This window comes from Gavia stellata, chromosome 1 (assembly GCF_030936135.1).
Source record: "Gavia stellata isolate bGavSte3 chromosome 1, bGavSte3.hap2, whole genome shotgun sequence".
NCBI lineage: Eukaryota > Metazoa > Chordata > Aves > Gaviiformes > Gaviidae > Gavia > Gavia stellata.
The window spans coordinates 120,787,733-120,804,774 of NC_082594.1; positions in this window are offsets into that span (position 1 = coordinate 120,787,733).

A 17,042-nucleotide genomic window follows, 5' to 3' on the forward strand; every position below is an offset into this window, starting at 1 on the left:
CACGTGCCTCTCACCCAAGTTCTCAAAACAGTATAGGAGTCCATGTCCCTTAGTAGAGAAGCAACTTTTGATCAGTTCTCAAATCGTCTTTGTTTCAGCATGTGTAAAACAAGAGTTCACATCGCTGCCAGGCTGATAAGCCCTGCCAGGCTAATTAAAGAGCCTGAGGTACTTGCTGCAATCAAGGCTGCTGTAGAACGTAAGACAGAGGAAGCCCCGCTCCACCACGAACTGCCTTTTCAGGGCCAACACGATGCACTCGGGAAGCCCAGCTGCCACCTACCACTGCTCGAGCGCGGCGCTAAGCTTGTACTTTCGCCTGCGCCTGGACTTGCCTTCTGCTAGGGAATATGGGGCAAGTGGCAATCTCAGGCTGACGCTGAAAGGTTACGGAGTTGTCATTGCTCCAAGTCAACTCTTGCCCCATCTGCTTCCCTAGCATCTGTTCCCATAGCAGTTCCTGACTCCCCCCAGTGAAGGAAATTGATCTGCTGCACACTGTTGGTACTAAAAGGATAGGAAAGGAGGAAGCAAAATTGGCGCTGTACCAAGCTCTTAAGTATCATGCAGGTCCTGTTGAACAAATCTGTTCTGCACAGGGCACAAATCACTGGCAATGATGGAGTTTTTGCCTGCCTCTGAGATCCCTGTGGAAATACCCAGCATGATTCTCACTTCTCTGGTTCCTGGACAGGGGAGCAATGATGCATGACAAAGTTGGGAGGAATAGTCATCTCCTGTCATTTGAGAATAGAGTTATATGTGACTTTCTTACTAAAGAACTTGAGACATTTTGATAAGGTCTAATACCCTAACTACCTTCACAGATGCCTTAAGTATGTCTGCAGGGAAAAAGAGCAGAAATGTAAGGATGTAAATGAACAGTGATAAAGGGCAGGGTGGGAAATGTAGAAAGAAGCAACTAATTTATTAGGAACGGAAATGAAGAAAATAGGGAAAAATTTGAAATATAAAATTAAACAATTCGATTGTAGGCAGGGGCCAGATCATGTTTTTCAAAGGTAGGTGGACTTAGAAATGCAGACATGGATTAATAGTTGCACTATGAGAATGACAAGAGAGCGCAGAACAAAATCAAGGTCCCACACTTCCATTTTGCTCGCCAGAGCAAATATAATGTCCTGACACTTACTAGGAAAGTCTGGTGAGTGGGATCCTAGCGATGCTCTTGTAAAGCCAGGGGATCAACTGAGATATTCAGAGAAGTAGGCAGCAGCAGCAGAGAGAGTTCAAACGTCTGAACAAACCCTTCTTTCTTACAAGTCTGCTGAAGATCTGAACCTGTAAGTCCCCAAATTGTCATTAAATAATTTAGTCTTTCCTTTCAATCCTGAACCAGAAGTCCAGGCACAGCATTTAATTAGTGTCTCAATTATCATTTAAATGTTCACTCATCAAGTTCAATAAAGATCAAGAGGCTGAATTTTGAGACAAGTGGCTGTGTCATCAATGATCTCCTAAGGGGTGACTTATTTGAAGGTTAGCAATTCAAGCAGAGGGTTCTAAAAAAGCCGTTAATCAGTATAAACACTTTTGGCTGCAAACGCTGCCCCTGTGAGCAAGTGCCCAATTCATTTAATCTTAATGGACTAGGATGTATTTCATGCGTCACAGAAATAGACCTGTCCTAAGCTAGAGTCACCAGCTTCAGAGAGGTCGTATCCCTCTAAAAAATGTTTTCTATCAAGCAAGTCACAATTGTACTGTAGAAAATTATCAAGTGATTCACTAAAATAACCTACCTACACCAGCTGCTGAAATAAAGAGGTAGAAAGGTATGCAGTTGCAACTTCAAATAAGTGTTCTAGTGGCTAGAAATCTGCTTTTCAAAAGAAACAGTCTTAGATTTGCCTGATCTCCTTTCAACCATCAGTCATCAGCTATTTCATGAAACATTTGTTTCTGACCACTGGAAGGGAAGGAGAAAAGACAGCAATGAAAAATCCCCAGACTTATCACACCTTTTTAAATAAAACTGCATCATCTTTGCTTCTATATCTAGGCTGCCTATAAAGTCTGCTACTTGCAGAAATCTAAGAGTTTTCCTTCAGCTTAGGCATTTGCAGGGGCTTTGGAGATGAAGAGAGCAGAGTTCAGATCTTGGTTGTCACAAGCAAGATACGTAAGGAATTCTTCCCACAAAGCAGACACATTATTTGTAAACCAAGTGAGTGCTGGAAGAACAATGCCAAGATATTCCAAAAGGTTGCCTAGAACTGAAATCTGTAACCCTTATCTGCTTTCTACATCCCCCAACAGACACCCATACAGTAGTGACACTCTGATGAGCAAACATAGGTAAGCTTTCCGGGATATTTTTCCATGTGAGGAGAGGAAGAGAGGACAAAAATCTTCACTCAGTCCCTAAGACTGAATTGTTGGAGGTCGAGGCAAAGGTAGGACACAGCACAGCACCAACAATGACAGAAAGCTGAGTAGACCAAATACACCCACCTGATTCCAACACAAGATAGATATCAAGCTGCAGAAGAAATCAGTAACCCCAAAGCTCCCTGTCAGGACATCCTAGCAGGAAATCCCTTCATAGCCCTAGTTGTTCAGTCTGATGCAAGGTCTCTGAGCAGACATACAACTGCAGAACTGAAGTGAAGGGATGCTCTGCCATTTGAAGCCACTGTTTTTCTCTACAGCTTCCCGTCTCCAGCCACAGCCAATGCAGTGTTTCAGAGGAAGATCTGCACTGGGGAATTAGCTCCTGAAGGTAAGCATTTGAAATGCTGAGCCTGGGAGACCTGACCCTTACCTTAACAAAGTGATTCAACAGATAAAAGCATACCAATGGGCAATACATAAAAGCCTGCTTCATTTGGAGCCATGAAGTAAAGGGACCTTCAGCCACTGGATTTTGTTGTGCTCTGACATCAGACCTCTCACCTTCTTCCAATGATGGCACTGAATGACTTGTCAAATCTTATGGGGAAGCTTTTCATGCCACCCTAAATTATCTAGAGCACTGTTGGGCTATCCAGTACAACTGAAACACTGAACCATAGACTGGATAGGTAGCTGGGCAAAAGGCTTCACATGTTTTAGAAGGCAGAACCATCTTCCCTGGTGTTTCTCTTTTTCTCGTTCTTTTTATAAATCCTGCTGGCCTCTAGTTGCCACAGGCATTCCCTGAGAGCTCCAGCTAGGACAGGACTCCCCAAGGTCCCTCTATCTCCTTCTAGCCTACTGCTTTCCAAGGCAGAGTATCAGCTGTTAAGCAGACCCTTGCTCTCAGTTCCCACACATATTACCTTGCTTTTGGCTAAATCAAGAGGCATATCACCAAAACACACTCATACAAGTAGGCAACCTTGATTAGTGCCTCAGTAACCTCATCTGTAATGTTTGCTACTCAGTCTGTCATTTGCAAGTTATATATTGCCTCAGATTTCAAATAGTTGGCAAAATGTCAGAAATATTCAGCAACACCGAATCAGGAAAATGTCCCTCGCTACGAACTCAAAATCATCCTCCCATTGAAAAGTATGTTGAGATATGCCAGTAAGCAGACCAGCTGTGAATTTATCCATTTTCTGGTAGCACCTTATATGACCAAAGTAAGTTATTTTTGTCTTGGACTTTTTGTTCAAAGACAGAAATCAGATGTTATATGCCATTTATGGCCAAACGCCTTAGAGAAACACAAGTGAAATGTATCGGTTCAATTTCTTTTGTTCATCAGATATGCAATCCTACAAAGGAACAAAATTAATTTCACAAAGGCCATCAATGCATGCAGATTTGCTGTGATAGTTTTTGTCCACAAAGGCTTGGACTGAGTTCTGAATTAACTGTTTCATTAAATTGTTCAGCTGCCGAACTAGCCAATCTACAGTTCCCATTCACCATTTTAAATTCATTTACTATCGCAAGCTTTACCTGTTACAGGCAGAGATTTGTTTAGCTGTCTGCAAGCAATTAAATTTATTGCAAGCTTCCATCATAGGCTTTTTCCTCAGACTTTTGCCAATTACAAAAGAGGCTTAAAAATCAGCAAACTCAAGAGTAACATGGGTAAGATTACCCTCTGTGCTAATGAAATGGAACTAAAACAGCTTGGCACTGACTGTAATGACGATATGAAATAGCGCTACAAAAATAATTGATTTCTCAGCTTGGTTGCTAACTTAAAAAAAAAAAGATTTTTTTGCCCTAGAATGATTATTCTTTTGTCTCTAAAAAAAAAGGTGACAAACAAGTTAGTCTGGTTTGTGCTGAAATAAACTGCTCTCTTTCCATGTTGACAATTTTAACCCGTACAGTGCAATTAAAATGCCATGAGCATTAATCATCAAAGAAAGGAAAGGGAAGAGATTGATGCCTGATGCCCTTTCTCCCCTCACCAGTCAGGTTTTAGAGAACCCAGTGAGGAACACGGGAGCCCTTTCGCTGCATGCTGAAGAGGATATGAATTGAGGTCTCCCCTTGACAAGGGAGCAGTAGCTAGAGCTGTCACTCAGTCCCCGCAGATGATGACAGCACCCTGATTCATTGGCACTGCCTCCTCCTTCCGCAAGGCTCTGAGCTGGGAAGGGACCTTTTTGCTACCCAGGCGCTTCATTGCATTCTCTGCTCCAATTTCTAGGACACTCGGTTAGGGATCAATAACCTCTGAACTGGATGAAGGACTGCAAGGTGATGGGCTATGGCACATCTCCAGCTCAGGTAATTATTACCAGCTGGCATAGGTGTGCATGGCGGAGGAGAGGAAGCTTTTCCAAGGTGAAAAGCAGCACACCAATGCTTTCAACAGCTTCTCACAGAACAGCCTGGATCTCTAACTCTTCTTTTGTGTTTGTTTGTCCAGTGATTTAAGAGTCATGGATCCATGAGTCAGTTTCCAAACATTTCAGGTTGAAGTTATAATTGAATCACAGCCATTGTGAAATGCCTTGCCTCACTTTTCATGCAGCATTTTTCTTTCCTACTGTTGTTTGTATTGTTGCCTGAGCATAGCCTTACACTACAGAAACAGTTTAACTTTCCCACCTCTCAGTGCATAGAAATAGTTCTGCCTCCCCTCATCCCCATGCTTAGTGCATTAACATACAGCTCATTCAAGACTGACAGCTTCCCATTTTTTGGCAGAGAGTATTGTAGAGGTGGTGGACATGTACAGTGCTGTAGTTAGGAGGGTTGGAATACAGGCAGTACAAGCTAACCCCCACTAGACAAATATTCTGGCATCACAACCCTTAACGTTGCCTTAGATGACATTTGAAAACGAAATAAAATAATTGTGGGAAGAAAACGGGGTGAAACGTTCTTCCTATCTCCCCCATGCTACCTCTTACCCTTCAACCTACCCCTTGAAAAATGTCCTTACCTAAGCAGAAATGTCATAAAGAAACTTCCAGAAGCCAAAATCAATCTGCAGGCTGTGGCAGAGCCCTGCTTGGGTGCAGCCTGGCTTTTGTGCCTTGTCAACCGGTCCACACACAGGGTCCTATCACCTGCTTCTGTTTTACAACTGGGTAATTAAGCCTGTTACCCCCACATAAAAATGCAGGAGTAGGTATGTACACTATCCAACACCTCTTTAGCAAAGGAACAGGCTTATCTCTGCTGTATTTCCTCTAAGGGCAGGCAACAGTTTCAGTGGTAGCCATGAACTATTTACATCTCGTCCTGGCATCAACTGTGAGGCTTTTTTATCATCACAGTTCCGGCTTCAAGCCTTAAAAGTATTCTTAAGAAGGAAGATAAGAAATAGTGCGACATCCATATCTGCAATTCTGTAATTCAGCTGCTATACGAATATGTGTGTTTAGGCATTGAACCCAGCATCAGGGAGATTTAACTCCTATGAAGACCTTTAACACAGGGTACTGACATTTTGTGATAACAGACACTGAGCTCCCAAAGGAAAGGCAAAACACAGGCATTCCAACCCACCTGTTCATCCAAAACCGCTTTTGAACAGAAGACTGACTGCCACAAAAATCTCACCCTAAATCAAGAAGAAAATAATTATCTTGATTAGACACTTAGATGTATTAAGGGTGACTACTAGGCTCTGGCTTAATGGATCCTCCCTGACATTATTGTTCTGTACTATTGAAATTACTTTGATCCTCTATCTTTTACATGTGTATATCCTACCAATGAATAGCTCTGCCATCAGCACGTTTCCTTCAGTAGAGCTCAAAATATTTGATTAAATTAGATTGGTTTCAATATTCTCATTTTATGTCTAAAGAAACAGGGGCAGAAGGAAGGGATTACCTCGAGGTCTCTCAGCAGCAAACTTGAAAGTGGGCTCTGAGTCACTCAGCTCTACCCCAGCACTAACCAGGAGACCAACCCAGGGCTGGAGGGAGACAATTCTGCTTGTCCACCGACCCCAGGGCATCCGCAGGGCAGGGGCCACCCCATGGGTGACAGTGGAGTCCTTTCCCAGGCTCCCACCAACCTCATCTAACAGCAACAGCCCACAGCTGAAAAAGCCAAATATTAGTCTTTGGAAGCAATATCTTTTAAAGGGTAGAGAGAACAGATGTCCATGTGTTACAGTTCTAATATAAATATCAAGCCCATTGCTTCTGTTGCCAGGCGTTCACATTGTGACTTCAGTTTTCCCACAAAGGGAGCACATAAGCAAAGCACAGATGGGGAAATATTAGTTAAACCACAAAAAATTGTTATTGCTTTTTTTCCTGCAAAAAGAAACAACATTTCCAGAACACACAAATGTAGTTACAAGCTAACTGAGTAGTATTTTTTTTTAAATTCAAGTGGAGTAGTGGATCAAATTTGTAATTAGGATTTTAAAGGATGCTAGGTCAAGGCAGCAATACTTCTAGCTTCTGCAAGGATAATTTTTTTTTTTTTTAATCAATATATACTTTTACATTCGTTAAATATGAGGTAATTCCTAGAATAAGGGCTGAAGCTTTTCCCACTTTTCTAGAAATATTTAGCACATTGCAGAATCACTCTAATGAAATCTAAATATCTAAGATTTTTTTTTTTTTTTTTACCCCATTCCAAGAGAGGACAACTATCTTCCAAAAGCTCTCAAGAGCAAAAAGTATGATCTTTCCAGGTACTTTTATTAAACTGGTTTTGGGGTTTTTTTTGGTTTGGTTTTTTTTTTTTTTGCATGAGAGTAAGCTCCCTGGAATGCTCAGTCTTCAAGGTAATCTATGGACAGTTAGAAGTCTTCTCAAAATATATATGGATATATATAGTCACATACAGAAAATTTAAAGGTGTACCACACAGTGCTAGTGAGAATAAAGATCTCTAGTCTGAAGAAAAAAAGATGGGATGGTCATATGCAAAGGTCAAACCATAGTGAACACAGAGGGATAAACACTAAAGAAAAAAAAAGTTAAAACGTGAGGCAAGCAGCAACACAGTGGTAAAGAAGCAGCTTTAAGGAGTTTAACCAAGACAGCTATTTCCTACATGTTGCCAACTCATTTGCAGCCCCCAGGCCTTCAAGTTCTGCTTCTCATACATGAAAAAAGTATGTTTTACAATTTCCGTTACCCTATGGTCTTTACCTCACAGGGCAAGAAATTCCCAGCAAAACAAAGGAAATTTATAGCTCTAAGACTGCAACCTCAAAGAACAAGTGGAATCAGCTAGCCCAGCAATCAAAGAAAAGGTTAGGAGTGCAAATAGCAAAAAAAAAAAAAAGCCTTTTCAAAAACAAATAGGACCTAAAAAAAAATTTGCCTCAGCAGTTGCATCAGTACATGTAATAAGTTTGTCAAGATTTGTCACCAAGAGGCAATGAGTGCAAACCAAAATACAGGAGATTATGCTTGAACAGAAGAAATGAAATTGCTTTACTGTGAGGGTGGTCAAACACTGGAGCACATTGCCCAGAGAAGCTGTGGATTCTCCATCCTTGGAGTCACAGTCCTGGACAACCTGCTCTAGCTGACCCTGCTTGAGCAGAGGAATGGACTAAGCAGTTCCAGAAAACCCTTCCAACCTCAACCATTCTCTGTGTGATTTTGTGTAATGGGCAAAACCATATCCACATGGCAGCATTGCTGCCAGCTGCCTGCCTTAGTCCAGTGACTCTTGTCCAAACAATTGAAGCTCAGTTTGAACGGCAGTGACTCTCTCCTCATCCCTTGAAAAAGCAGCAAAAGAAAGTAACCTTTTACTCTCAGATTGTTTAGTAAGGTCCTAGACTGACAGCCAAACCCCTCTATTTCTTCTCAGAGAAGGAATTAAACATATTTGTAGCACTACCCCTTCCCAAGTCTGGGGCAATAAGCTGTCAAGTCATCAATGTGACTGTTTACTTCACTAGTCACTAAGAACTCTTTGCCTACCCTGCGCAATTGCTTGGGAGCAGATTTACTGTCACAAAACATGACAATGTTACAGACTTTTCACATCAGTCCTTAAAAACTTTGCTGGGGCTAAAACAGATCACAGGAGTCAAGCAGTAATTACTGTCTTTTTCTGCTGACTTGAGCTAGTTTTGGATCACTGACTTGTCATGCTTTCCTTTCAGAAGAACTAAAAAAAAAAAAATCCACTTTAAAGGTGAAGATAGATCCTGTAAACTATGTTTATCTGAATGTCAAAGATCAGCCTCTAGCAACACAGTTTATATCTAGAATTCCTTCAAAAACTGCCCTCTATCTAAACATGTCCCTGGTAAGCTAGAGAAATCAACTGATAAGATTGACTGTCTCAGTTGGGGAAAAAAATAATGAAAAGAAAACAAAATGTATCTCTTCTAATGATTAAATATCAAAACCTACAAATACACACAAGGTGTCTCTTGTCAGATGTCCAGGAGAGCAAATTTTGTTCCTTTAAAACCTTGCTTTTTTATCTGAATAATGGTTTGATGAGTGTGATTTCAAAATATCTATTAATGTTCTTATAGCAAGTTCATTTCTAAATGTATCAATGACCAGCTCAAGAGGTTTTAAGGATAGGAGCTGAAGCAACTGAGGCAATGACAGCCCATTGTGTACTTGCGGATGGGAGCAGTAAAAAACGAGGCCGTTGCTTTCTGCTTCATTGCTTGGTTGACTTGACAGTTACACAGGCCATTGCTTTGATCTGCTGCAAACTTTCTCCCATAGCATAAAGTCTTATTCTTTAAGATGTTACATTTCTGATTAGATTTTTGTTCCAATAAGTACCCCTTTTCATCAAGGGATGCTTGACATGCAGCAGAGTGGGGTAGAAGCAAAGAAAGAGAAATTACGTAAAAGCAAATTACACATGTCCAAGAGCAAATTGGCAGTATTTGTTCAGCTGAATGAAAATCATACTAAACACTGTGTTCCAGAACATCAAGGAGTGATGCATTACCATGTTTTATCAAGGTATTGCATCCTTTTTGAATCAAAACCATTGACTTTCCATTGTTCACAAACTCAACAGCCAAATGAAGGCATTAGTGGCCAGTTTGGATTGAAAAGCCAGTGACTCATTGCTGCTAACTTCCTCTGTGCATAGTCCAGTCTCACCATTCCCTTGAATCACTGTAGCTCCTTTTAAGCTACCACTTCTCTATAGATCTTGGAGGTTCCATATTCAAATGACTGTGTTGCAAATGAAAAAATATATACAGAGGGATTAATAGCCCAGGTATTGAGAAGGAGTATAGAAATATGTTTTTATTCCACTCATATCAGTAAGAAAAAAAAGGTTTGAGATTCTCCAATAAGAATTTGCTGCAAAAATACTCCAACATTCTGGAACTGTCTACAAAGGAATACACATTTATGAATCAATCCTACTCCTTCACAGTCAAAATGAGTGCCAAAGGCTGATTTTCTTATCAACAAATGAAACAATGGCAGCAGCAGAAATAGATAACTTTCACCTTCCCTTGAGGTCCAAATTGAAGCAATCAGACACCAATGCTTTCTAATAGTACCTACAATCTGTATATACTGCTCTTGCATGCTTTGACAGCTTGGGATAGGCGGAGTTGAATTTTTTCCTCATTGAGGGAATAAGGAAGGTTTCAATTTCTGTGAATGAGATGCAAACTCTTGTTTTAAGAAGTAGAACGGAATTTAAAATCTGCTCTCAGGAAGAAGAAAAATGAGATTATTCCTGACAATACTTTCCTGATTCCAGCAGAGAGTGAGGAAAGACACTTCTCCATTCTAAGTAAGAGACAGAAATTGCTTGGAGCAGTTCAGGGATGGCTGTGCCCAGATTAATCGCTGGCTGTATCAGTTTGGACACACACTTCGAGGCCAGGGCCGGGGTGCCCGTGCTGCGGGGCGCTGCCGGCGCTGTCCGAGGTGCTGCACCGCGGGTGCGGGCAGCACTGCCCGGCGCAAGCAGGGAAAGGCTTAACTGTAGGCAAGGCTCAACCTGCAGTGCCAATCTGCCAAGACTGTCCTCTGTTCGCCTCACACAAAACACACATACTAATCTGGTTGTAAGAACCAGCAAAATAAGCGTATGTAATGGACCCTTATGCCCCTCCTCTCTGTGTTACAGGACATCTTGAAAAACAAGGGTTAAAAGCAAGAAAGAACAACGTAAAGAAGATGCTTCATAACAACTGCACCTGGCACTTAGACATATTAGCGATAAAGACTGTCTTCACTAACTCTCTGCTAACTAGCAATAACGATTAGCACAAGGACAAATTGTAGAAAAATAGAATGGACTGCCAAAATAGTGCCCTAGAGTTAACTTATCTCATTATAATCTCATTATAATACTAAGGAACACACCTCCTAGCCAGAAAAGCCCTAACCCAATTAAGCCCCCTACTCTCTGAGCATGCGTGGTGAATTAAAAGAGAACTGTAACTTTAAGTAAGAAAAGTATTAACCAATAGTTAATTAAGGGGTAGAACCAGTAGGCGTAACTAACTTTGTTAACTGTTTTAAATACCTGTCATGATTTTAACCCTGTGTGCAAGCTTTGAGGAGAAATCCCCTTGCACCCGGCGCTGCAATAAACATGCCTGCTTTATAACTCTGTGTGAGTTGTGAAGTTTGTTTCCGCGTGTCATCTGTATTCAGTCTGCTTTGTTAACCATCACACAAGATATGTAAGAAGGGCAGGAGGGGAAAACCGTCTTGATTCTTGTTTAGAACAAAACCACAACTCACAAGTGTCCCAAGCCAGTAACAGTATCCGCTGACTCAAAGGCCATGACAGTCAATCCTTGCCCAAGAAGGCTGAAGATTGGCAGAGAAACAAGTATGAGTAAGGAACTCTTGAGAGCTCAATGGCCCAGTGACTCACTGACCTAGAGCTCTATTGCTCAGTCATGTTCACATCCAGCTGCAGTGTAGGCAGCCATGCTGCAGCAGAAGTTGTCTGGCACACGTTCTCCCTGTACTTTGTTATTCATACTCATGTCCTGGAGCTGGCTTCTCAAAAGCATTTGCAGTTGGGGCAGGATAAGGGGATAAGCAGAGGAAGAGCTAGCCTCAGAAAAAAGGAAGATGCCATCCTATGTAGCTGTTGGTCACATTTACCACTAAAAGTCTAGCCCCCTTTTAAATCTTCCTTACATAAGGTAGGGTCAATCCTGCCAGGTCTCGGGGTAGTGACAAGCATTAATTTCTGTGACCTGCCTTTCCTCCCTACCCGAGTCCCCCTTCCTTCCCATCCCACTTGCTTTTTCAGGTCCAGGGACACAGTTTTGGCTTCACCAGGTGCCCAAGCCTGCCCTGAGCAGTGTCATGTGGATGCCAGTGCCTGGCCCTGGGCCCTGCTGCCCTGACCAGGCCCCCTGGGCATCACCTTGTGGCCACTGAAGGACTCCACCGCTGCCCCCAGCTCAGGGCCCCCCTCATATTGGGGCAGATCTGCTCCTGCTGCACCCTCAGAGCGATGTCGCTGCTGCTCTGTGCCTTCCACCAGGTCACTGCATCAGGAGCCAACCATCAGTGGAGAGGGAGACAGCTACTGTTGGACTTACTGTTTCAGGAAGCCCATTTCACTGTCTGGAGCATCACACCTTAATGGAGTTAACATACTCATCTAGCTCAAACGGGGAGCCTACCTATGGAAAAACACTTTTTGCTTTGCTGTCACATCAGCCACAATTTATATCACTTTCAGCACGTGGCTTTGTTCTGCTTCCAAAATATTCCCAACTGCCTGTCATTTCACACTCTTCTGCCTTCATCTTCCTCATCCTCCCTATTATTTCTTTTGCATCTGACACCTCGTCTTCTTCCTCTATAAAGAAGCGCAGCCAAATTGCATAAGCCTATCACATAAATCCCAACTGCAAACACCCCAAGATGCCTGTCACGATGTCTTGTTTCTGGCAATCCTCTTGCTCACCACCTCCCCCATCCACCCCCAACCTCCTGATGTTCTCTAGATTTCTAAGTCTTCAGACAAGAGCTATCTTACTATCATTTTTGCCCTGATGTAATGCCAAAGGACAACTACCTTGCCGGGTTATTAATGGCAATTATTACAGTAACAAATTCAAGAAGAATTATTCTGCAACTAAATTAAACATCTAAAGCAAGAGCAAATACAAGTGATGAATGCCTAAGAGCTGTCAAATCTCTGCAATTAGTACTCTATTCAGAGCTAAAGGAAAAGCCTCTGAAGCAGCACTGAATTCTAGATTATTTCTTTTTATTACTCTTTTTCATTGTGGAATTGGAGAGAAGAATATCACACAAGAATGACTGACTCCAAGGCTTCTGTGTGCATCCATTACCCAAAATCTGAAACTTCAAAAAAACTTCTTGCAGATTTACTGACCATATCAGAAAATAACAGTCTGTTTTCATTTCCATTTTAGTCAATTTGGGGGGGGGGGGGGGGGAATCAAAAAACCCACACAACTCTGCTGCAATCAAACCCACTTTATTTCTTCCATCTTCTGTTCCCTTTGCCAGGTTTAAAGCAAGAACAAAAGGCTTTCAGCCAAGGCTTCAGCATGCATACCCAACCATGAAAGACAAATACTTCTTTCATGAGCAATGTATTGATGAGTAGACAAAACAATTATTATAATTCCCCCTGCTAAGATGGACTTTAAGCATCATATTCATCAGAACTGCATACAACATCTAAACTGGCTAGGAAGTGGGATCAAAACAAGAAGCAGACATGACTCTTAATCTTACGACAAGACATTTGTTCAAAGCCACATTTTTTCCTCCTCCATAGAGGACTTCGGAGAAACACGTTTCAGAGGTTAGTCTTTGTTGAAGGTGCAGCAAGACAAGTAAACTGAGTAACAAGAAAGCTCTGTGGGCAAAGTCATTCCTACTCAGCAACATTTACTCCCCTGTTTCACAGTTAAGGCTGTGGAGCTGCACCAGATGGGATGAAAACTTCCCCGCTGGGATTAGACACATTTGTTCATCAGATGTTTGTGCCAGCACAGAGGAAGCTGTGCCAAGGGAAGACACCACAAGCATTTGACTCTAGCTGCAGTGTTTGTCTCAAGTACAGGCTACATTTCTTTACCCTCCTGTAAGCACTGTTGCGGCAGCACTTTAAGGGTTTGCAAGTTAGGCAAATACTTCCTGTTAAAGGTTGTCTTCATTTTCACCCTCATCTTTCTGAGCTGGAATCCCAAGCAGTGAGAAAGCATTTAAGAGGAGGTGCTGGGAGCCCAGCTTAAGTGTCATCCTTGTTATTGACCTTTTTATATAGAAGACAGAATCATAGAATATCTTGAGTTGGAAGGGACCCACACTGAGTCCAACTACATTTGATATCTCCATTTGACAGATAGTAATCAATCAATCAGGTGATACATGCATTGGTATACAAAGAGTTAAGCACATAGTAAAATAAACTATCTAAATGATTTTCAATCTGCAGGGAACTCCTCTGGGTAGCCAGTGTGGCTGGTGTTGGGAAATCCACATGCCAGGAAGAAACTAAACAAGTGTATTTAATTAAGAGCAATCCTAAAAGCATAGCTTTTATAATTAAAGTATTATAAAGGAAACCCAAATCCTTCAGAGATATCAGAAATACTTAAAACTCCAGTGCTGTTTGTCTGCCAGTCAGCTCTCAATAGAAAATTTTCCTGTCAGCCAGGTTTAAAGGCTTGGGCTCCAGACAAATTTGTTGCCCATATAAAGAATATCAGTTACATCAGAACTTTTTGCTGTATGCTGAGCTTTGACAGGCTGGAGAATGATGTCCCCCCACAGAGCCAAACCACGTGTAAGCACAAAGCCCATATGGCTGAGTTGCATTGTTCTCTTTCTCACACACTACAAGCAAAACCTCCTTTCTCTCATCTCTCTCAACAGATGATTTCTGAGCTCAAATTTGAGCTCAGAAATTTAAGCTATAATCCGTCACTAAACGGAAAGAAACCCTGTAAAACCTGCCATCTCCAGCCTTACTAAAAGTTCCTTCCACTCATAAACAGCAAATTGATTCTTGGACTCAAAAGACATCTTTCGGGTCACATCTTTTTAAGGAAAAGGCCTTCTGCAAAAATTATTATACTCCATCTCACGCTTTTCACCTGGTTATTATGCAGGCTGTAGGTTTGTTAGCATGAGGACTTCCTACGGGCTTTTATAGCCTGCTAAAACTCCCAGTATGCATTATGGCCTTCACATATTAGAGCTGCATAATACTATTACTAACAGAACATGGAAGGGTAATTTACTGACAAATGACTGTAATTGAACACACACGATCGACTAACTATGTTCTAACAGAAAAATACATTATATATAACACAGAAATATCATATCAAATTTTAAGAAGGGACTGAAGGCAGCAAGGCAGAGTTAACAACACCTATTAATTATAGCTATTCCAGACAGACTCCTTCCTGGCTTGTTTTTTAACACAGCTGTGCCACTGGATGCCACTTTTGCTGAGGCTTTGCTGTCTTTATCCTTAACAAGCTTTACTCAAGTCCATCCTGAATCTCCTGTGTTGCAGTATATGCTCCCACTTATCCACCAAGGACACAAAGAAAAAAAAATATATATTCCTTTATATGACAACATCCTTTTATGTATTTGAAGAGTACTATTACATTCCCTATCAGTGTATTCTTTGAGGTGCTTGTGGGTGACCACAAGTTTTCCAGACCTCATTTCCTCTCATTTTCCTCCACAAGGCTCCCTCCGATTGATCATTCTCTTTCTCAAAGTGTGATGTTCAAATCTGAATATAGTACTCTTGTTGCAGACTAAGCGGAGAGATGAGCTAACATTAAACATCTTTATAGATAATACTTCTATACTGCACTATTGAGTATCGCACCTTTGTTGCAATTAGTGCAAGTGAAGACATGACAGATCTGTGTAACCTGAAATCCGATCTCACACCATAAAGAGGTAGATTAAAAAGCTCTTATCCTCACACTTTCAAAGGACTCTCAGTATTTCAACAAGCTGATTCACCAATGCTATCTCTTTGTGTTGGAGGGAGATGACTGTCAAAGTGAAGACTTCACAAATTTTGTTCCCGCTGGTTGTCACACTATTGGGACGGAGTTATAAGATGTACATCCGATTTTTTAATACTGCATTCAGCAACTATTTTGAAAGGAAATCCACGTCTTCAAGCATATCTCTGATTTAACACATCCCCAGAGGCCTCCAAGAATCATGACTATTGGTTATTTGGCATCTTTATCTTCAGAAAATGAGGTGGGAAAGAGGAGCAGCCATAGAGCTGCTAAGCAAAGTGGATTCCATTACAACAACACAACAGTTATTGCTGGAGGAGGAGCAGCAATTGAACTGTGGATAACCAAACTACCAGTGTTTCACAGGCCAGAAAGAATGAATCACAAAAAAAAGGACAAAGAGCAGAACAGATACCTCACAGGAGGTATCATCCCTCACGTGATCCAGCTTCTCAGCAAAAGACCAGGAGGTTTAAAAATATCAAAGCTACTTCTATAAAGAACAATGAAGGCATTTCTATTAATCTATTCCCACCCACCCCTTAGTTACAGCTTCCTCTTTCTTCCTGCAGAATTTGCTACTGAACTCAAACAGACGACACAGCTGCACAGTGATTACGCTGGCACAGCATGCCGGTTTCCCTCTGTCCCCTCACCGATGTGCCCAGTAACTGTCATCTGCTGGAATTTAAAGCCAAGGGTCGTTCACGTAGTGGAATGCACTTCATTTCATGTCTTCCAAAACATCATTAGAAAATAATCAGTCATAATTTCCAAATAAATTGATGATACCTCCAAGGCTGAAGACTTAATGCTATACTTGATGCCTAACCACCTCCCTCTAAAATAGACTCTCTCCAAGAAACTGTCTGCAAGAGGAATATATACCTATGTCAGACCAGCCTCCAAGTACCACCAAGTTCATTTATTCCTGTTAGATTTTCCTTTGTATTTTTCATAAGTGTTTCTCCATCACATTGAACACCTTCCCCTTGCTCAAATCCACTAGACAGATTATCACGACCCAAAGCTTTAAGATATAAACCCCAAAATCATTATGAGAATATGTACTGACTTCTCACTTTGGAACAGAGGCACTTTTTTTGTTTCTTGGGTTTTATGTTTGTTTGAATCATTCATCTCATATGGGTACAGAAGAATTGTTCAATGTCTACCTATAAATTCTAACAAATTTGTGAATAATTCATGCAGTGAAGGAGACCAAATTACCACCTACCTGCACCTGTGGATGCTGGGGATTAATAATCATTTATAAGGTCCCTTTTCTCTTAAACTGCATTCTTCAAGCACCAAATAACCCACTCGATCAGCAGGGCTGTCAACTTTGGAAAACGAAACAGATGCATCACTGGAAGGCTAAAGTTCTTTTCTGAGATTAAAGAAAATTCATGAGGAGGCCACTCTGTGGATCACTTCACCCCAGGCTATGAGGTCAGCACTTCATTTCACTTACCTCACAGCTTCAACCTGAGACTCCATCTCTGCATTAGGGGCGAAAAAAACCAATCCAACCCCCCCCCCAAAATACCCCCCCTCCATGTCATGGAGCTCGGTATAAGGTAAAAGCAAGTCAGCGTCTTCTGTAGTTACCAGTCGGTGAAGCAGGTCTGTCTGACCCTGTTCCACACACACCGAACTAAGATTTTTTTTGCTGTGCAGCATA